Consider the following 19741-nt stretch of genomic DNA (forward strand, 5'->3'; position numbering starts at 1 on the left):
CTGGAACAAATTACACAGGGAGGCTATGGAAACTCCGCCACAGAGGTTTTTAAGAACAGGTTAGATAAACAGCTGTCAGGGATGGTCTAGATAATAATTAGTCCTGCTCCTGTTCAGGGAACTGGACTAGATGACCTATCAAATTCCTTCCAGTCCTATATGTCTGATTCTATGAAAGAGAGTTGGTCAGGGTGAACAGTGCATTGTCTCACACTTCAGCCAACTCCCTATCAGCAGCTTGGCAGAGGTGGGCACTACATGAAAAGGAGAAAAGATGTGCTGGTGAAGAGGCTGATTACAAATCTGAACCACCCGTACATTCCTCCCAAGATGCATTTGTACATCCATTCGGCATTTTCATGCCTCTTTTCCTGTGAGCATCGCTCAGACACCCAAGCAGGTGAGTAGCACTTAGCCATGAAGGAGAAGAGTTTACCGGAGAGCTAGGTTTCTGACATGTGGTAGTATAAATTCAAGGGCTGACTGAGCCTGCCCATAAACATGGGATTTCAGGACTCCTTACCCAAATCATGGGATCCCTCAAAATGTTGATTTTACTCTTAGTCAGAGAGTATTTCTGAATCCCTTACTCAAATTTTGCAGACCTATACTGGGTGTATTTTGTTTCTCCATAGATGCTACAATTTTTAGTGTCTAGTTCAGTGGTTCTCAAACTGGGCATCGGGACCCCTAAGGAGTTTGTGAGATTATTACATGGGATGTCGTGAGCTGTCAGCCTCCACCCCAAAGCCCACTTTGCCTCCAGGATTTATAATGGGGTTAAATTTATAAGGGGGGTTGCACTCAAGGCTTGCTATGTGAAATGGGTCACCAGTAAAAAAAAGTTTGACAACCACTGGTCTAGTCGATCTGTAGGAAATGGAACTCAAATGTCTAAAAAGCTTTAGAAAATCTGCCTGGTCTTGCATTCAGTTGAATGGTGTGTTGTAATTTAAAGGCTCCTTCACTTGTCCTGATGTGAAAGCTGTCTGTCCTGTGTCTTTTTGGATCCACTTCTACTGGCTAATACGCAGTTTTAAGATCCAGTGTGGAAAACCAGACTGAACCTGCTACAGAATCGAGGACACCATCTATTCATGGTAATGGATAAGAAGCCTTCAAAATAAGTTCATTTGGTTTTCTGTAGTCCACACAGGATATGATGCTGCCATTTTTTTTTTCTTAACTAGACTATGGGTGAGGCTCAAGGACTGGTTGAAGGATGAGTTGTGCTTCCTGATACATTTCTTCCATTAGGCCTGTGAAGCCCCTTTCCTCCTTGCAGCTGATAAATGGTGAGGTGACTGTTTAATGGCTCAGTTTCCCCCACTCTCAATCTCAGGTTGTACTGCACTTAGTCCCGCACAAGTCCTTTGTTGGGATCAGGAGAACAATTCCTGAGTCCTAACCGGAAAGTCTCTTAGACTGTGCTGTTCCTCAGTTAAAGGTACAGCACTATGCTTGTTCATAGATGTTTTGCAAAAATACTTGCGTACATATCGACTCCAAGTGCATTGAAATCAACAAAAAGACCCATGTTGACTTTAATGAGCTTGGATCTGCCTTTATATTTATATAAGGGGCTATACAATGACAGAGAACGAATTTCATAACAAGTTACAAAGCTTATGGAAAGCATGACAACTACAAACGCCAGTCATATTACAGAGTCAGAGTTAAAGGCTAGAAGGGACCACTGTATCACAGGCCACCAAACACAAACCATCCAGCCCCACTCTATTCCCTACAACTGAAATGACGCCAGTAGAAACTCTGAGAGCTCACCTTCACCCCCCTTTCCCATGTAGTTTTTGTTGTTGTTTCTACGGCAGCACTTACTAGAGCCATTGGTTCAAGTTTTGCAACTGCGGTTCCCTTTTCTTTCAGCAAACAAACAGGAATCCGTTCCTGCTTCAGGTCCACAAGAGCTGTAGCAGCTAAAATTCTTCCAAGACCAGGGCTGGTGCAACCTATTAGGTGACCTAGGCGGTTGCCTAGGGTGCTAGGATTTGGGGGGCGGCATTTTCTTCGGTGGAGATCATGATGGCTGGATCTTTGGCCGCCCCGGTCGCTGCCGGCATTTAGGCGGCGGGAGCTGGGGCAGGAGGGTGTGTGGAGGGCTGCCTGCAGCAAGTGAGTGGGAGGGGGGGTGGCACGCAAGGGAACTCCCTGCTCTCAGCTCACCCCTGCCCCACCTCCTCCCCGAGAGCTCGGGGAGGAGATGGAGCAGGAGTGAACTGGGGCGGGGAGCTGCTGCACGGGTCCCTGGGCCGGAGGGGGGGGAAACTGCCATGAGGGGGGCGCCTCAGGGCGGAGGGAGTGTGGGGAGCTGTCGTGGGTGAAGTGCCTCAGGGCAGAGGGGGTGTGTGGGGAGCTGCTGCAGGGCTCGGGGAGGGGATGAAGCAGAGGTTAGCTGGGGTGGGGTGCTGCAGCATGGCTCCCCTGGGGGAGGGGAAGCTGCCACAAGAGGGGATGCCTCAGGGTGGAGCGGGGGGGAGCTGCTGCAGGGCTCAGGGAGGGGGTGGAGCATAGGTGAGCTGGGGTGGGGAACTGCTGCAGGGGGGGAGCCACCTTCTCGGGAGTAAAGAGGGTCCTGGGGGATCAGGTCAGGGGGAGGGGCAGGGAGCCACCGCAGGGCTCGGGAATGGGGAAGGGCGCAAGGTGGAAGTTTCGCCTAGGGTGCGAAACATCCTTGCACCGGCCCTGTCCAAGACCCATCTCAAAGCAAATGCAACCACTCCCTACATTTCCCTTACTGGATGGTTAGAACAGCATGTAGCTGGTACTCTGGTTTTTGCCTCCAGAGATGGGACAGTTTGATGGCTGCAGACCAATAGCCTGCAAATTAATTGTTTCACTCGGGTCACCTCTTTAAAGGGAATTTCCACAGACTAAATTTGTAAGACACCTTTCCTGGCATTTATTGCACAATTATTAGCCATAACAAAATACAAACCAATTGGTGCATAAGCTAATACCTGGGCTATCCAGACTTCCTGCTCAACTTCAGAGGTCCAATATTCAGATCCAATTTTCCACATTTTGGATGGGTGCACACATTCCCCAGTCACTGTCTCCACTTGAGACCAAGTAGGTGGTTCAGTTTGGATCCATAATTTTTATTGCTCTGGTTAAAACTGCAGGTTTAATCTCTCTAGTCCGGCAACATCCGTGGTCCGGCATGATTTTATTTTATGTTTTTTATGCTTCATTTTCTTATTTCCTTGTGCCAATATAGTAAAATTTGTGTAACAACACCAGCACTTTGTTATGAAGAGAGCTGATAAGCCTTGGCTAGGTGGCATTGCAAGCGTTGTTCCATTTATTCGCCTCGGCGAGATAAAAATAAAAAGAGACACACTTACTACAATATTGACGTCCCGTGGTTTGGCAAATTCCATGGTTTGGCGCCAGTCAGGTCCCCAGGGTGCCGGACTAAAAAGGTTCAACCTGTAGTTAATTTCAACATAGAAAATTCCTTGAACTGGAACTAAGTGTGATGTGGTGGGTATTAAACAGTTTTTAGTTGCATATTCAAATTGTGGTTACATAAGGCAGTAGATTCGGAGGTTAATTTAGGGTTGTACAAATAAAAAGTAAAATTGCGGTAGGTATAATACAAATGTGAACATCAGAATCTGTACATTGTAGTGCAGTGTTTTCTCCAGGAAGTTACACATGTAATGACTCATCTCGGTTTTCAATATTATTATATACTGCATAACTATGATCAAACTGCTAAATATTTTTCAGTAATTTTTCAGTAATATTCTAATAATTTTTCCCCTCGTTTCCCAGTTTAACCCTGTATTTGCCAGTGCCTTGCCCTAAACTAGTTTTTCCTGGGAAATTGCCAGGCCTGGTTGCCTTATATTTATAACAATCCCTCTTTGTGTGGCCAATTTTTACACAGTACTAGCATTTAACTGAACTGCTTTCCTTAATTTCTGCATTATTGCCAATCTCCATGGTTTTTCACAAAATTAATTTAACAATTGTGCCATTTGTTCAAAAATGTCATTCCGAGATAAGAAGCCCCCTCTTCCATCATGCACATTAGACACAAAGCTGTATTTTACAAGACTCATGGTGATCAGTTTCTATCTTCCTCACTCGCAGCTGCTACATTTTGTGTTGGGCTGCTGCAAAGAAAGATTCAAGGCCTCATCACATGGTCAATTGCTTTGGGCAGTAGCTTTGACTATTTCCAGCTGCCCACCTAAATGAAGGGACTTAATTGCTCCTTCCATTTCTCCTGAAAGAAGGGTGTGCTTAGCTTTTACAAGTTCAGTGATTATTTTGGATCAAAGACTCAGTGGATAGCAGCCAATAGAGACTTCCAGCATGTCAGACCTGATTTCTGCCTCTGGGCGCTCGCCAGATTGCAGATATTGCTGTGCATAATTTATGGTGCTTTCCGACTTTTGAAATGGGGGATGCCTCATGACTAGGCAAAGTCCTTATGAAGAGAAAGAAAAAGCATGAAGTGTTTGCCCTGGGGGCATAGCGGTAGGCTTTTTGTCTGCAGTGGCAAAGATCTTCAGTTCAAACCCTTAGAAAGCCGTAGTGGAAGAGATGACAGCTTTAATTTTGTCACATAATCACCATCAGGGCAAATGAACCAATTCCTTGATCTGACCAATCAGGCTCTGTTCCTGTAGTAGCAGACGTGGATAGCTCCAGCTCGGGAGGTGGTGGTTTCGGGTCCTTACAATGGTTTATGTATGATAGCTCAGTGGTTTGAGCATTGGCCTGCTAAACCTAGGGTTGTGAGCTCAATCTTTGAGGGGGCTACTTAGGGATCTGGGGCAAAATCAGTACTTGGCCCTGCTAGTGAAGGCAGGGGTCTGGACTTGATGACCTTTCAAGGTTCCTTCCAGTTCCAGGAGATATACCAATTATTATTATAATTGTTTCCTAAGCTGTGAAAAAGTGTTTGGTCTTATTTCCATGTACTGGGGACAGTGCATGTCACAGCCCTGTGCTGTTTGGCCACTGTAGGCCTGGACTGAGTTGATGCACGTTCTCCCAAATGCTTAGTGAGGTTGCAAACACAAAGGCAGCTTCCACAGACTGACATCTTGGCTCTTTTGATGAAGGTAGCAAAACGAGTGACTGTTGTTCTAAGAGCCTAGCAGCATTGCACAACTCAACCACGCTTCAGCTGCGTCTGGTGAGGGTCTGATCTGAGTCAATGAGCGTGCCACTGAGTACTGGCTAGGCTGCAAACACAAAGGCTATCCTTCCCACTGGGAGATAAAGCTCATGTGCAACGGGAACTCTTGTGGTGGAGAAAAATTGGGCATGCTTGGAATTCTGCAAAGGACTCTGCCATGCGCACCTGGACCCATCTTTAAGGTGAGTATAGAAAGCCACACCCACCTCACTGGGCAGAGCAGTATCTGCTTCTTAATGACTGTATATTCGAAATGTAGATTGAGTAAGCACAGGCTGTTTTACAAAGATATGTTTGCAAGAAATGGAGATATCTCAAAATTGGATACGAAGCATTATTTAAAAAAACAGGGAGAGCAGAGCTGAACTGTAAAGAAGTAAAATCCAGACACTTGTCTGTGTGTTTGTGCAGGATTGAAATGAAGTGTTGTTCTATAGCATGCAGGCATATTTCTCCTCCCAGATTATGCTGGAGCACATGGTAGATGGTCACGGGGACAGAATGGCTCCATTGCACACAGTTTTTACCCTGAGTAACCCAGAAAAGAAATTGTTCCCACTGGGGCTCTTCAAAATGCCTGGATTTCTGTGCCTATTAATAGCTGCTTTGCTGACAGACCCCTACTTCTCATTGGTCTCACTAATGAAGAGTTTATGTAATAACAGCCGAAGGATATTTACTTTCTGGAAGCAGGGAGATTTGGGGGTTCTGTGGCTGTTGAATCCATTCTCATGATTGTTTTTCAGAGATCTTCCATTGCCGCCTCTAGTGACCGAAGTGCTACAGGTTCTACAGAAAGATATAGCACGGGCTGCAGCAGTGCAACTTTTTCACGCCTGTTCTGGGGAGATGACAGGAAAGTTTTTAGTCTTCAGAACTTGTCATGGTATAATTCCCCACTCTGAACCTTAGCGTCCAAAAGATGGGGTGTCATAGTATTCTTTCCCAAATCTGAACCTTAGCGTCCAGAAAATGAGATACTAGCATGAAACCTCTAAGTTTAATTACCAGCTTAGATCCTGTAGTGCTGCCACCAACCAGAAATTCCAGTGTCTGGTACACTCTGTCCCCCAAAAACCTTCCTTGGGGACCCCAAGACTCAGATTCCTTGAGTCTCACAACAAAGGGGAATAAACCATTTCCCTCCCTAGGTTACCCTGGAAGATACTGTAATTTAAACCCCTTGAATCTAACACACAGAGGAAGTCCCCCTCACCCCTCCTCTCTCCCCTCACCCAGAGGCAAACCAGATTCAGCTCCAGTGAATCTAAAACAAAGAGGAATTTTATCTTTCCCTTCGTTTCTCCTGTCTCCCTTCTCCCCCCACAAATTCCCTGGTGAGTACAGACTCAATCCCCTTGAGCCTCAACTAGGAAAAAAATCAAACAGTCTTAAAAGCAACTGTAATAAAAAAGAGAGAAAAACATAAAATGTCTCTGTAACAAGATAAATATTACAGGTCATTTGCTAAACAAATGATAAACAGCCTTATCCAGGAAAAATACAATTTAAAATATTCCAGCAAACTACAAATTTGCACATAAAGAAAAAAACAAATAAAGAAAAGACATAAACCGCTTTTTACTTACTCACTATTCTGAATAGATAAGAGCCCGTAGCAGGAGATTGCAAAAACTGGTTCACCTCTAGTCCGTCCAGGACCAGAGACACAAAGCAAAACCCAAAACCACAAACAAAAGCTTCCCTCCCTTCAGATTTGAAGTACTTGTTTCCTGATGGTCCTTGGTCAGGTTGTCATAAACAGATAGCTAAGGTTAATGTTTTTTACCTGTAAAGGGTAACAAAGGAAACCAAACACTGACAAGAAACCAATCAGAAAACCGATTTTCAAAGCTAAGGAGGAATTGGGGTCTTGGTTTGGTCTTGTCTGTCTGTCTCTCTCAGCTATGAGAGGGTCTTCCAGTCTCTTACATCTCTTGTTCCCAGTTGTAATAAAAAGTTAGCAAAAGTATAGTCTTTAATTGTTTGCGTATTGCATCTGTGTATCTGGCTGGCGGAGTCTTTGTGTATTTGGCTAATAATACTTTAAATTGTATTGTTTTGGGTAAGGCTGTTTATCCCTTTTCTATTGTTTATTCATTTTCTATAGATTGAAAACCTGTATCTTACCACTCTAGGTTACAGAGAACTGTTATTCTATTCTTTCTTTCTTTTTTTAATTAAAAGTTTGCTTTTTAAGACCTGTTGATTTTTTTCTAGTTGACCCACCAAAAATTGGTGAGATAAAGGACAGGCAGGGGGAGGGGGAAACTGCTCTCTGGTGTTACCTCTCCTAGTGTCCCAGGCGCGGAAGAAGCTACGGGGGAAGAGAGAGAGAATCTTTCGTTTCCTTTCTCTGGTTTGCCTTGTGGAAGAGAGGAGACATGCTTCTTGGATTGTGATGTAAAGAGGTTGCATCAGTAACTCTCAGGTTAGCCCAGAGAAATTCTGGGTGGGGAAGAGTGGGGAATGGTTTATCCCTTTGTGGTAAGACCAGAGCTCTCTGAGTCTGGGGTTCCCAGGAAGGTTCTGGGGACCAGAGTGAGCAAACACTTGAAATTGGCTGGTGGCAGCGATAATCAAATCTAAGCTGGTAATTAAGCTTAGAGGGTTCATGCTAGATTCTCAGTATGAACGTAAGTTCAAATCTGAGTAGGAAAGATGATACAGTATGTTGTTTTAACCTTTCCGGTGAAAAGACATTAACCCTTAGCTATTTGTTATACATGGGGTAACCAGCATGAACCTCTAAGCTAAATACCAGCTTAGAACTGCAGCACTGCCACCAACCAATTCCAGTGCCTGGTCTCTGTCCCCCAAAACTTGCCTGGGACCCCCAAGCCCAGACCCTCTGGATCTTAAACCCAAAGAAAAAACCCTTTCCCACCCTGGAAGATCACTGTGATTCAAACTCCTTGAATCACAAAACAGAGAGGACAATTCACCTTCCTCCCTTCTTCTCTTCCTCTCACCTCTTTCCTAAGAGAGAAATAATCCTGACACAGAGAGAATAGCCTTTCTCCCCCTTCCCTCTTTCTCCCACCATTCCTGGTGATCCAGACCAGTCTCTGGGTCTCACACCAGAATAAAAAAACATCAGGTTCTTAAACAAGAAGAACTTTAATTAAAAGAGAGAAAAACAGTAAAAATTATTTTGTAATTAAAAATGATAGGTACAGGGTCTTCCACTATAGCACTGGAATACTCCTCAGCCTAATATTCAAGTACAAATAAAATCCTTCCAGCAAAATACAAATTGAACTCCTTCCAGCGAAATCACACATTTGTAAATAAAGAAACAAACATAAACCTAACTCGCACATCTACCTAGTACTTACTAGTTGGAATCTATAAGAACCTGTATCAAGGGGATTTGGAGGAGAACCTGGTTGCACGTCTGGTCCCTCTGAGCCCCCAAGCGAACAACAACCAAATTCTAACAGACAAAAACATAAACTCCCCCCTCAAGATTTGAAAGTATCCTGTCCCCTGATCGGTTCTCTGGTCAGGTGACAGCCAGGCTCACTGAACTTGTTAACCCTTTATAGTCAAAGAGATATAAAGTACTTCTGTGCTATTAACTTTTCTTATCTGTTTATGACATACCTGTTCAGTCTTTGGCCTCTGCAGAGGGCCACCGAGGGGTAATTAGTGCCTGCTGAGACGTGGCCCTGTGATGGGTTGGGCTAATTTCAGGCTGTGATGACCCCCTTCCATACCATACTACCCGTACTTCTATGCTGCTGCTGGTGGCAGCTCTGCCTTCAGAACGGGGAGCCAGCCCAGCAGCTGCCACTTGTGTGAGTCCCCTACAATAGTCTTATGGCCCCTTTTTGGGTGAGGACCCCCAGTTTGAGAAACACTGGGTTAAACTTTGCTGAAGTCGGTGGGCGTAACAGCTGCCTTCCACTCAGGATATGTATAAAAACAACTGAGCTCCTTGATGGAACCAGGTAGCTGAAACAAAAGGAGCCTCCACCCAAAGCACAGACATGTAGCAAGGTTTGAATAGAAGCTGAACAGTGTGGCCCAAAGCGGTTTCCCTGAGGACTGATTTAGCAAATGCAGGGGCTAGGGCACTGATGAATGAAGCTGTGTGTATCTGTGCGTGTGAGAGGAGCAGTGAGAAAACACAAGAGAAGCAGCAGGCGGCCAAAGACAGCCACAGACGCAGTGGTAGTGTGACCCTGAGAGAGAGCCAAGAGTTTTTGAGCAAAGTGCTGGCTGAAATGGGGCTTGTAACTGTGAGCAAAGACGCTGATTCCTGCTGAGTTCAGGGGAATGGGGCTTTGATGCAATTCTGTTTTATTTACAAGGAATATACAAAGGAATACCTGACTCCATCACCAATTTCTCCTCTTAATAGAAACACCCATCAAGATCCAGAATTTTGGCTAATTGCTCTGGTCAAAAAGGAGTAATTATTGTATCAGGAACAAGTGATAAGCCTTGGCTACCATGTTCAGATCCAAACTTCCCCAAGATTCACAGGCTTTTGAATCCAGGTTCACATCCAGCTCTGCTAGAGGATGGATGGAAGTGTATGTGTTCATTTCTAATAAATGACTATCTAAGAGTACGTCTACGCTACCTGCCGGATCGGCGGGTAGTGATCGATCTATTGGGGATCAATTTTATCACGTATAGCTTAGATGCGATAAAATCGATCCCCGATCACTCTGCCATCGACTCCGGAACTCCACCGTAGTGAGAGGCGCAAGCAAAGTTGACAGGGGAGCAGCAGCGGTCGACTTGCCGCTGTCCTCATGGCCAGGTAAATCGACCTACGATAAGCCGACTTCAGCTGCGCTATTCACATAGCTGAAGTTGGGTATCTTAGCTCGAACCCCACTTCCCTCCAGTGTAGACCTAGCCACAGTCGCTGCTGACCTGGCCTAGTTTCAAACCAGTGACCAGAGGCAAAAGGCTTTGAAATCCATGATCAATAGCCGAAACCATCCAGTCCCCCACAATGGGTCTATTTATTGGGGTTGCCAATTGGTTGCCTGGCAAACTGTGATCCCCACTTTGCTTCATCTAATTGAGAGATTCCTTGGGAAGATGTCCCATGCCCAGGCCATGTGTCTCCCTTGGAGAACTGCCCTACAGCTTAGCAGTTATCCCACTGACAATGAAGCTGAGAGGGGGCATGGAACCAGTGGTGGCTGCAGCCTCTAAAATATCCACAGGACCCTCAGCAGAGCCGAAACTTTCATTGTCAGGGAGAAGGGCTCTCCCATCTGATATGTTATGTTCGTTGCTGGGCTGAGACACATGACGTCAAATGTCAGACCACACAAGCCCTCAAGTTACATATTTGTGGAAGGAAATGCTAGTCTGGGGACTTGTGGAGAAGCAGAGGAACCACTCCCCAGCACAGAAGGAGTTAAGGAGATCCTTTTGGCCCAGCTATCCCCACCCCATTATACCTGCAGCCAATGCCAGGCCTGGAGGACAGGAAAGGAGGGAACTTGGCTCAGTGTGGGGCTCACTAGTGAAGAGGCAAGAGCTAGCTGGCTCCCTGCCTGAGGGAAGGATTACTAGCCTGTCAGCTGAAGCTGTCACCAGGGACCAAGCAGTGTCTTCCTGGCCAAAGAAGATGGAGAAAGAGGCCTAGGAGCACCCGATCTGAGAGGAACCTGGGTGACCAGATCCTGGAGACCTTGTGGGGTTCTGACCCTGTCAAATGTATGGCTGCCCCACCTGGTGGAACCTGGGACCATAGCAGGACACCAGCCAGGGTCCATGATGGGGTACTACTAAGAGACAAGCCACCATAGGAAACTGGAGTATAGGGGCCAGGCCTGAAACTGTAGGGGCAACAGTAGGAAGTAGCACAGGTCAGTGAATGCAGACTCCTACTGAGAGGTCCCCCACACAGGGGAGACTTACACAGGGCCTGTCCTGGGACCCAGTGGAGTGGGAGGGCCTAGGTCCCCCTACTCTCTCTGCCTTAAAGACTTAAAGAGGCATCTCAACCACAGAAGCCGGGGCAGGTATTCCAACCACTGGGCCGACTGGCCCTCCAAGTCCCCAGCTACAGTACTAAATACCCACCATGTATGCTGACCCTTGACATTGTGTTCTTGGTGCTGCAGCTCAGGAACAAAAGTCCTTATCACCTCACTGCTTGTGAGGCTTTCCTGCCTCGAGGTTGCTTTGATGCCCATGGAGACCTTTTGTTTGTGTTGAGCTGGACATCCCAGTCTCCCTGAAATTCCGCAGATGCACATCGACTGCACTGCAGTTACACCCTGGGTCATGAGAACCTTCTGCAGCTGAGATCAAGAGAGAGAACCATCTGTTCTGACTCACTGTAGGCCTGATCCAAAGTCCAATGAGATAGAGGATTTTCTGTTGCTGTTGATGGGTTTTGGATAAGATCCAAAACAACGCAGGAATAAAATGAACATTTCTGCACAGCACTGAAAGTGAGGTTCCTTTGGAGGCTGTTTGCTAGCTGGGACTGTGTCACAAGAAATCTCTTGTGCATATTTGCAATAGCATCTGAAGGAAAGTGTCAAATGTGACAGTTGGTAAGTCTGGGCTTAAGGGCTACAAATTCATTGGAGACATGGACGTATTACTGGGCTCACCAAGAGGCACTCTGGCCAGCTAAGAGCTGTGCTGATGGGCCACAGTGACGCTCCCAATTGTCTCTTGTCCCCTTGGCTGTTCCCTCCTAGACCAGTTCTGTTCCAGGTATCTCCCACTGTTCAGCTGCCTCTTGAACTGTGGAGAGAAGTGTGGGTCTGGAAATAAGGCCTGTTCTTTTGCTCCTTAGGCTTGGTCTACACCTACACTTAGGCTGACCTAGCTACGTTGCAGAGCTGTGAAAAATTTCGTGCCCCGATCACCGTAGTTAGGCCAACCTTGTGTGTACAGGCCTGGTCAATGGAAGGATTCTTCCATTGCCCTAGCTACTGCCTCTTGGAGAGGTGGGTTAACTACACTGATGGAAAAACGCCTTCCGTTGCTGTTGGAACTGCCTATGCTACAGCCACAGAGCCACAGCACCACAGCTGGGTTGCTGTAGAATAGACATTAGCTTTCATGCTTCTGTCCTCTCCCAGCGTCTCTCAGAAAGGAGTCTATGCACTAGTGCCTGTCTAAAGGACATTTAACGAAGTGGAAATTGCCCACAAACTCTTAAAAAAGCAATGCTGTGAATTCTCTGTAACGTGCAGTCTTTAAACCATGATTTTAGGAGTTCAGTAACTCAGCCAGCAGTTAGGGGTCTATCACAGGAGTGGGTAGGGGAGGTTCTGTAGGCTGTAATATCGAGGAGTTCAGACTAGATGGTCATACTGGTCCCTTCTGGCCTGACAGTCTGAGTGTCATTTTGGTTGTTGGGTTTATCTGGGTGTCATTGGTGATCTGTGATATACAGAAGGTCAGACTAGATCTGATGGTCCCATTGACCTTAAACTCTATAGGCAGATCTACACTAAAAGTGCTATATTGGTGCAGTTGCAGCAATGCAGCTGTGCCGTTGTAGCGCATCTGGTGAAGACACTGTATGCCAACAGGACAGTGCTCCGCCTCTACCTGCTTGAGAGGTGGAAGATATGCCAGTGGGAGAACATCTCCTTCTGACAAAGCACTGGCGTGGACAGCGCTTAGGTCGCTGTAACTTGTGTCACTTGGGAGGTGTCTTTTTCACAGAGCCCGAGCGATGTAAGTTAGCTCGACTTAAGCAGTACTGTAGATCTACCCGGGACTCTACAGTAACAGCCTGAAACACTCTAGCATTGTTGTTGTAAGCTTCTGTTTTAGAAATATTATCCCCTAGCCTGGTGGTGTTTTTTACATGGAATTTCTGTTTCTGATAGGGTGCCCCCACCAGGATGCTGAATGGATGCATCTGTATGAGACTGCAGCTCTCCAGCCAGGCACTGAGGACCTTGTTTCTTTTCCTATCCAGTAATTCAGTTGTTCTGACACAGTGGGGTCTCAAGTGCTTAGCAGGTCCAGTTCCAGCACCTTGAGATGACCGTGCAGAGCCTGGTGAGATCTAGTGTTTGGCAGGGGACTGGAAGTCAAGATGCCCATATTCCATACCTGACTGCATCATTGACTTGCTGTGTGACCTTGAATAAGTCCCTTTGGCCTTTATATACCCATTTCACCCTATCAGCAAAATGGGTTCAGTACCATTTCCGTTCCTTACAGGGCAGTTGTCTGGCTGCATTAAGACTCATAAAGGTGTTCAAAGTGCTTTGAGATCCTCAATGAATATAGGAACACAAAGCCAGTGTGCAATTTTCCTTGGCTATAACACTGCAAACCTGACAATCCCTGTGGATTTCACTATGAATGACAATTCAGCAGAATGTCCGTATTAGAAGGTTAGTCCTCTGGTGAGATGAGCCTGGAGCCTAGCAGGCTTGGGAACAAGAGCTCTTTGGCTCCCTCTCCAGGTGAAGTGAGAGAACTGAGGAAGCATTCTACCTGAAACAGGTTAATCTGCATACGTTGCACTGTGACTTCCTCTATGGGCAAATGGGGAAGACTCAGGGAGTCTACACCCGATTTGCATATGCCTCAGGAGTTACATAATGTACCTAAAACTGAACAATCTGGAGTTTCCTTGTGTTCTGAAGACCCAAACTGTGATATATTTGCTGGGTAATGGCAGATACCTGAAAGGGGAGAGGCATGTGAGAACCCTTGGGGGTTGTCCAATGGTAGAAGTGGATCTGGAGAATGCTGCATTCAGACTGGGCAGCCAGGTCACAGTAGGCACAAATGGATGGATTTTTATTTGTTTGAGACTTGTCTTGGCAAAGGAAATTGTATTTGAAATCTCTGCACTTCTTTTGACAAGACGGGATTGGGCTGGCAGTGATGAGCCTGAGTGTGCTAGATAGAAGCAAGGACATCCCTATGTAGGAAAGCCGGTAGCTTAGGATACAGCAGCAAGGAGACAAACCTGGAAGAGTTCCCCGGTGAGAGGGCACCCCTTGTCCCCCCATGAGTTATGAGGGGTGGACTGCTTTGGTGAATAAGTACTAAATGAGTTTTTACCCAGGTGGCCATTTAGTTTATAATCGGTTGGTGAACTTTACTCAGGAAAAAAATAATTTTGTTTAATGTAGACTCCCCATGTGTGTGCAGTAAGAGAAGACAACTGGCATTAAAGGGGATCAGGTGTTTAAATCTTTCATTCCTAAAACCTGAGAGGGCAAGGTTTTAGGTAGAGTCTTGAACCATTTGTTTTACTTACATTAGATGGCAGCACAAGGCATTGCTTGAAACTAGCTGCGCTACTGCTGCTCACAGTGTGACACTTCTGCCCGCTGTTCTCTGTTATTTACTTGTCTCCTCTTTTTAAAACATTTCAAACCTTCCAATCAGGGAACAGGCACTATGCCATGTGATTTAAGAGACCAATCACATGACACAAATAATGAAAAGAGAATGGCTGCAGCGAATGGTTTGCCAACAATCTATGATCTGAAAATTCTTTTTCCAACTATTTGGAGAATCCTTATGAATTACAGACATGAAAAGGAAATCCGGAACAGATCACAAATGATTTGCTAACAAAATGAGCGTCTACATTTGTCACAAGTAGTATTCAGCACAGACCAACTATACTTATGATCATAGGCTGCAGCTCAATTTCTCTCAATTACTCATTCAATTTGTTATCTAAAGGAGTTTGGGTAGCTAAACAGAATCCGGTTGTTGGAAGGGAACCTTGTCTGGTTGTTAGAGATGGGACTTTAGGGTTCCATTACCAGCTTTGCAAGTAATTCTCCAATCTTATCCAAATCACTTAAGACTTCACCTCTGTACCTGTTTGCCCAGCCATCATCTAATGCTATCACAGAACTTATTAATATCTGGGGCTTGGTTTCCAGAGCTGCTGAGCACCTACAAATCAAGTTGAAGTCCATGAGAACAGCAGGTGCTCAGTACCTCTAAAAATCAGTTCCTAGCCAGTAAAATCTGAAGGCCTGATTCTCTGTTGCCCAGCACCTTGTGTAGACATTAACACTGGTGTGAAGTGAAACTTCTGATATAGTTGCATTTGCAGTCTCTTCGCACACTGGAGAATCATGCCCAGAGTGTGTCTGTAAGGAATTTCCAGCTCCTCAGGTGCAAGTCGCCATGTCAGTAGTACAGAGATTGCTGGCTTTGCCTTTTCACGAAGAGAGGATGCGAAGCTGCTAACCTCAATCCCAGGTAGGAAATTGGAGAAATGCCTTGTGCTAAACTCTTTTGCTTTGGCTCACATCCAAGGAACGCAACACTAAGAGCTGTTCTTCTAGCAGAGAAGCGACTCAAAATACAAGGGAGGGAATAAATTAAAGCTGGAAAAATAAACATCTGGCCATAAAAGAGCTCAGAGCAAGCCTGTCCTTTGCTTTTCCCGACAGCCTGGGGGTTCTCTGACAAATCGCCCTTGCTACCTACCGCCCGTGACTACTCCCAGCTTGTCAGCTTGGCTAATTGTTTTGGAGTGGGTGTAATACATCTCCTGCCAGAAGAGGTTTGCAAGGCTGCCCACGCTGTAATTGATCTTCTGTTTATCTAATCTCTTCCCTTCCCTGCTATCACTGCAGGCAGATACAAACTCCCTTTATGGCTTCTCTGCCACCGCTCTGGTTACAAGCCCAAACAAACCCTCTTCTCAGTGCTAGAGGCTTATTTAGAGAGCCATGTTCTATTTCTGGCATAGTTGCCTGTTGTCTGTTTTCCACACTCAGGTAATGATCTCACACTGGAAACTCCATTCCACTGGAACAAATTATTTTTAGTGGGTGGAAATCATTGCCAAATTAGAATAGTGGAGCTTAAACACACTTTGTGCTCACTTTCCGCTGGTGTACATGACTACACAAGATTCTGGGTAGCGGTGAATCTGGTCCATTAACTTCAAAGGACATTAAGTCAGGCCTATAGACTGATACCATAATTCCTCCTTTCTGTGGTTACTCAGAGTAGATATGCTGTTTCATTACCACCTACTTTTTCCATACAGGATGCATGGCCAATTGAACAGTATTTTTTATTTGAAATGAAATGTGTTACCATCAGTATTTTTCTCTATTGTTGTCAGTTACTGAGCCTAATTCTCCTCCAGTTTACATCAGTTTTATACAGGTGTAGCTCTACCGCCTTCAATGGATTTACTTGAATTTTCACCAGTGCAAGTGAAAGCAAAGTCTGTCTGTATCTATTGGGTTCCGGGAAGTGGGCGGGCTTGCTAACCCCCCCCCCACCCCCCCCCCCCCCAACCTAAGGGGAGGATCTACAGGACCAGAGAAGATGGGCAGTTACTAAGCACGGCTGCTTTTCACTTATTTCATGGATACGTTTGATGTGTTTTTTCTATTGGTGGTGTTGTGACTGGCGTGTTGGTCCCAATCCTCATTTGAGCCATCCTTCAGAAATGACACATTTAAATAAATAAAAAGTGCCAAGTTCTGCCATCAGTTACATCATGTAAATCTGCAGTAGGTCAAGTTGCTCAGTAGAGTAAATCTGAATATACAATGATGTAACTGAGAGTAGGATTGGGCCCGAGGGATTGATCCTGATCTTACTCACCCAGGTAAAAATCAGGAGCAACTTACTGGAGCTGTTCTGGTGCAAAACCTGAGTAATATGAGAATGAGGCCCTATGTGCAGCACTCTTTTGTAATGTGAACAGCAAAACCACAACAGTGCAAGAAGAATGCTCCTTACAGCATGTATTCTGACACCTCAAATTAACTTTTCTGTGTGTTGGCAAGGAGAAATATGATAACAGTGAAGGTTTTACGATTGTTTGTAATCTCCCAATCCTCTGTGTGGTGAGTGATAGGACAGGCAATTACATTTTAATTGAAAAGTTGGAGGGGATGGGGGGAAAATCAGAAAAAATAAACACACGAGTCAGAAAGGGACAGCAGCTAATTTTTCTGACACAAGCTTGAAATCCTGATCCTGTCTCCAAAACCAACAGACGGTGCATTGTTCAGGACAGCCTTAATTGCAGAGTATTTAGCCATCCGAGAAGTGTAAGCGCGGTCATTTATTTGCTCAGTGGCTGGATCAATATTAATAGGCTGGCTCAGTGGGGGAATATGTTTCGCCTTCATTCCAGATGTCACCTAAGCGAAACAGTTTGAAATCTTCAGCTCATCATTTGGCTTCCCTCTGCACAGAAGGAGCAGTGTCACACCGAGTTTGGGAAGGGCAAATATGGGGTGGGTCTGAGGTGAGCCATGAATGGCGTTGTGGAAACTACAGTTACGGAGATCAGCTGATCCGACACCTGTGTAAGCAGCACCAAGTGTCTGCAGCTCCTGTTCTGCACGTAGTCTGCAACAGTGTCTACCATGGGCTGTGCTGCAGTGGGGTCAGGCCCTCTCAGAGGTCCAGAGAGGCCTGGGCCACTTCCAGCTTTTGAGACCCCTAGCCATAACAAAAATAAAAAATAACGACACATGAAAACAAAATAAGGCATGAAAAAAAGCATGAGACATAATTTGAATCTTTTTTTATTTAACAAATGCTTTTCCGTGCAAACTTTTCCTGTTGAGGAAAAATCTAGTTTTCATACAATGTCACAGTTGATATTAAGCATGGCAAGCCCTTCAAATGCTCTTGTCCCATAGTTGAAGGGTGATAGTTCTTTACCTGCTTTAACATATTGAAGGTGCATTCACCTGAAGCCACTGATGCAGGCAAACTGATAAAAATACGCAATGCAATTGTGATATTGGGAAACACCCCTGAGACTCTAAGTTCGACTATTTCTTGAAGCAATTCCTTTGGCTTGCAATCCAATTTAAAGTTCGTGAAATATATTTGTTTGAGGAAGATGACCTTGTCACTGAGATCTTTTGAGATTTCTTTGTTGTACTGTTGCTGAAATTGTTCAGCTGCAGAAAGTAGATCTTCATTACTCAGTCTCTTGAACTGCCAAAGAAACCCCCAAAGGGTACAAATTAGTTGCAGTGACTCAAATCGATGTGTAAGACGTGATTGAATAGAGTCAGTGATGACAAGGAAGACATTGACCTTATAATGCTTCCTGGCATCGGATTCAGTAGGTAAGTTGCGACTGATGAAGAACTCAGATGAAATGCCAATATTCTATATTGTTAATTTGGACTCAGTCAAGATCACATCCCATTGTTCACGAATCTGTTGAATGTCATTGACAAGACTTTCAGTGTTATCCCTCTCAATATCAAGTGTAGCATTGTGTGCTTCAATTACCAGATTAGTTTGGTGGATCATTGTATGTAGCTTCAACCACAAAGATGACATCAGAATGCATTCAAATTTGGACATGTGCTTCTGAATATACTGAAGTTCAGTTCAAGCCTGTGCAGTGAGATTGAGATATCCAAGCTCATTTAAAGCCTTTCTCACTGAATTCAAATGCTGCGCAACTGGTTGAACACTATCAATCCATGCAGACCATCTAGTTTAGTGAAACAGGAAGATATTGCTTCAGAATTTCCCATCTTAGTGGACTGCTACCAAAGAGATTGGAACTGTTCAGCAAATGTACAAAGTAAGTAATTGCCTCCTTGAATGATTCAGCACAGTCAAAACCTACAAGATTTAGTGTGTGGTTTCCACAACTGGAGAAAATACAGTTTGAATTATGTTCAAGCAGAACTACTTGTACACCTTTTGTACTTCCCAGCCATATTAGATCCATTCTCACAGGCTTGACCAATGCAGACTTGAAAATCTAACTTAAAACCTTTTAGAATTGCTAGTACTCGAGCAGCAATTTCTTTTCCAGTTTTTCTCGTGAAATTAACAAAATGAACCTTTCTTCAATTGAAAATTTTGAGCTGTCTACAATCTTAACATTTTGAATAACTATAGTAGTCTGTTCCTTGTGAGAACAATCTGGAATGGCATTAAAAATGATTGAAAAATACTTGGCATTTCGAATCTCATCAAGAATTGTTGTTTTTACGAATGACCCGTAGCTTAATAAACTTGTTTTGTATGCGTGTGGAGAGATAATGGACTTGCATGTGCTTTTGACTCTCTTGTGATCCTTGAACACATTTAACATGCTCTGATAAAAGTGGATCATATTTGCTGAGGAGCTCAACTATGCCTAGAAAGTTTCCATTTGCACAATTGCCAATATGTTGATTGGAAACAAACAATGCCAGTCCCCTCTCAGAAAGAAAAAGGATGACATTCAGGATGCGCGCAAGAATTTTTTTCCAGTTATTAGTTTCTGTAGAGAGTTCAGTCAAGAGTAAATTCTCAACTGAACTTTCAGCTGATGCTGACCTACTGGCTGCTTTCCATGCAACGAAGTTTTCTTTGTGTGATGTTGAACATTCATGTGAAGTTGTTTGGTCTTTCAACTTCCTCCAACCTCTGTTGATGCTCCATCCTGATTGATCAGAGAACTGATGCATTTGCAAAACTTTTGTTCAAAATAAAGCAGGGTACACACTACAGAGATTGTTTGTTTGTTTTTCCGTACTCCAGCATAACCAGTCTCTTGTGCAGGTCTTGCCATTTGGAAGAGTTTTTGTAAGCAGATGAGAAGGGAAAGCATGATTATCAGCATGTCATGGAATGTTA

This window comes from Chelonoidis abingdonii, chromosome 16 (assembly GCF_003597395.2).
Source record: "Chelonoidis abingdonii isolate Lonesome George chromosome 16, CheloAbing_2.0, whole genome shotgun sequence".
NCBI lineage: Eukaryota > Metazoa > Chordata > Testudines > Testudinidae > Chelonoidis > Chelonoidis abingdonii.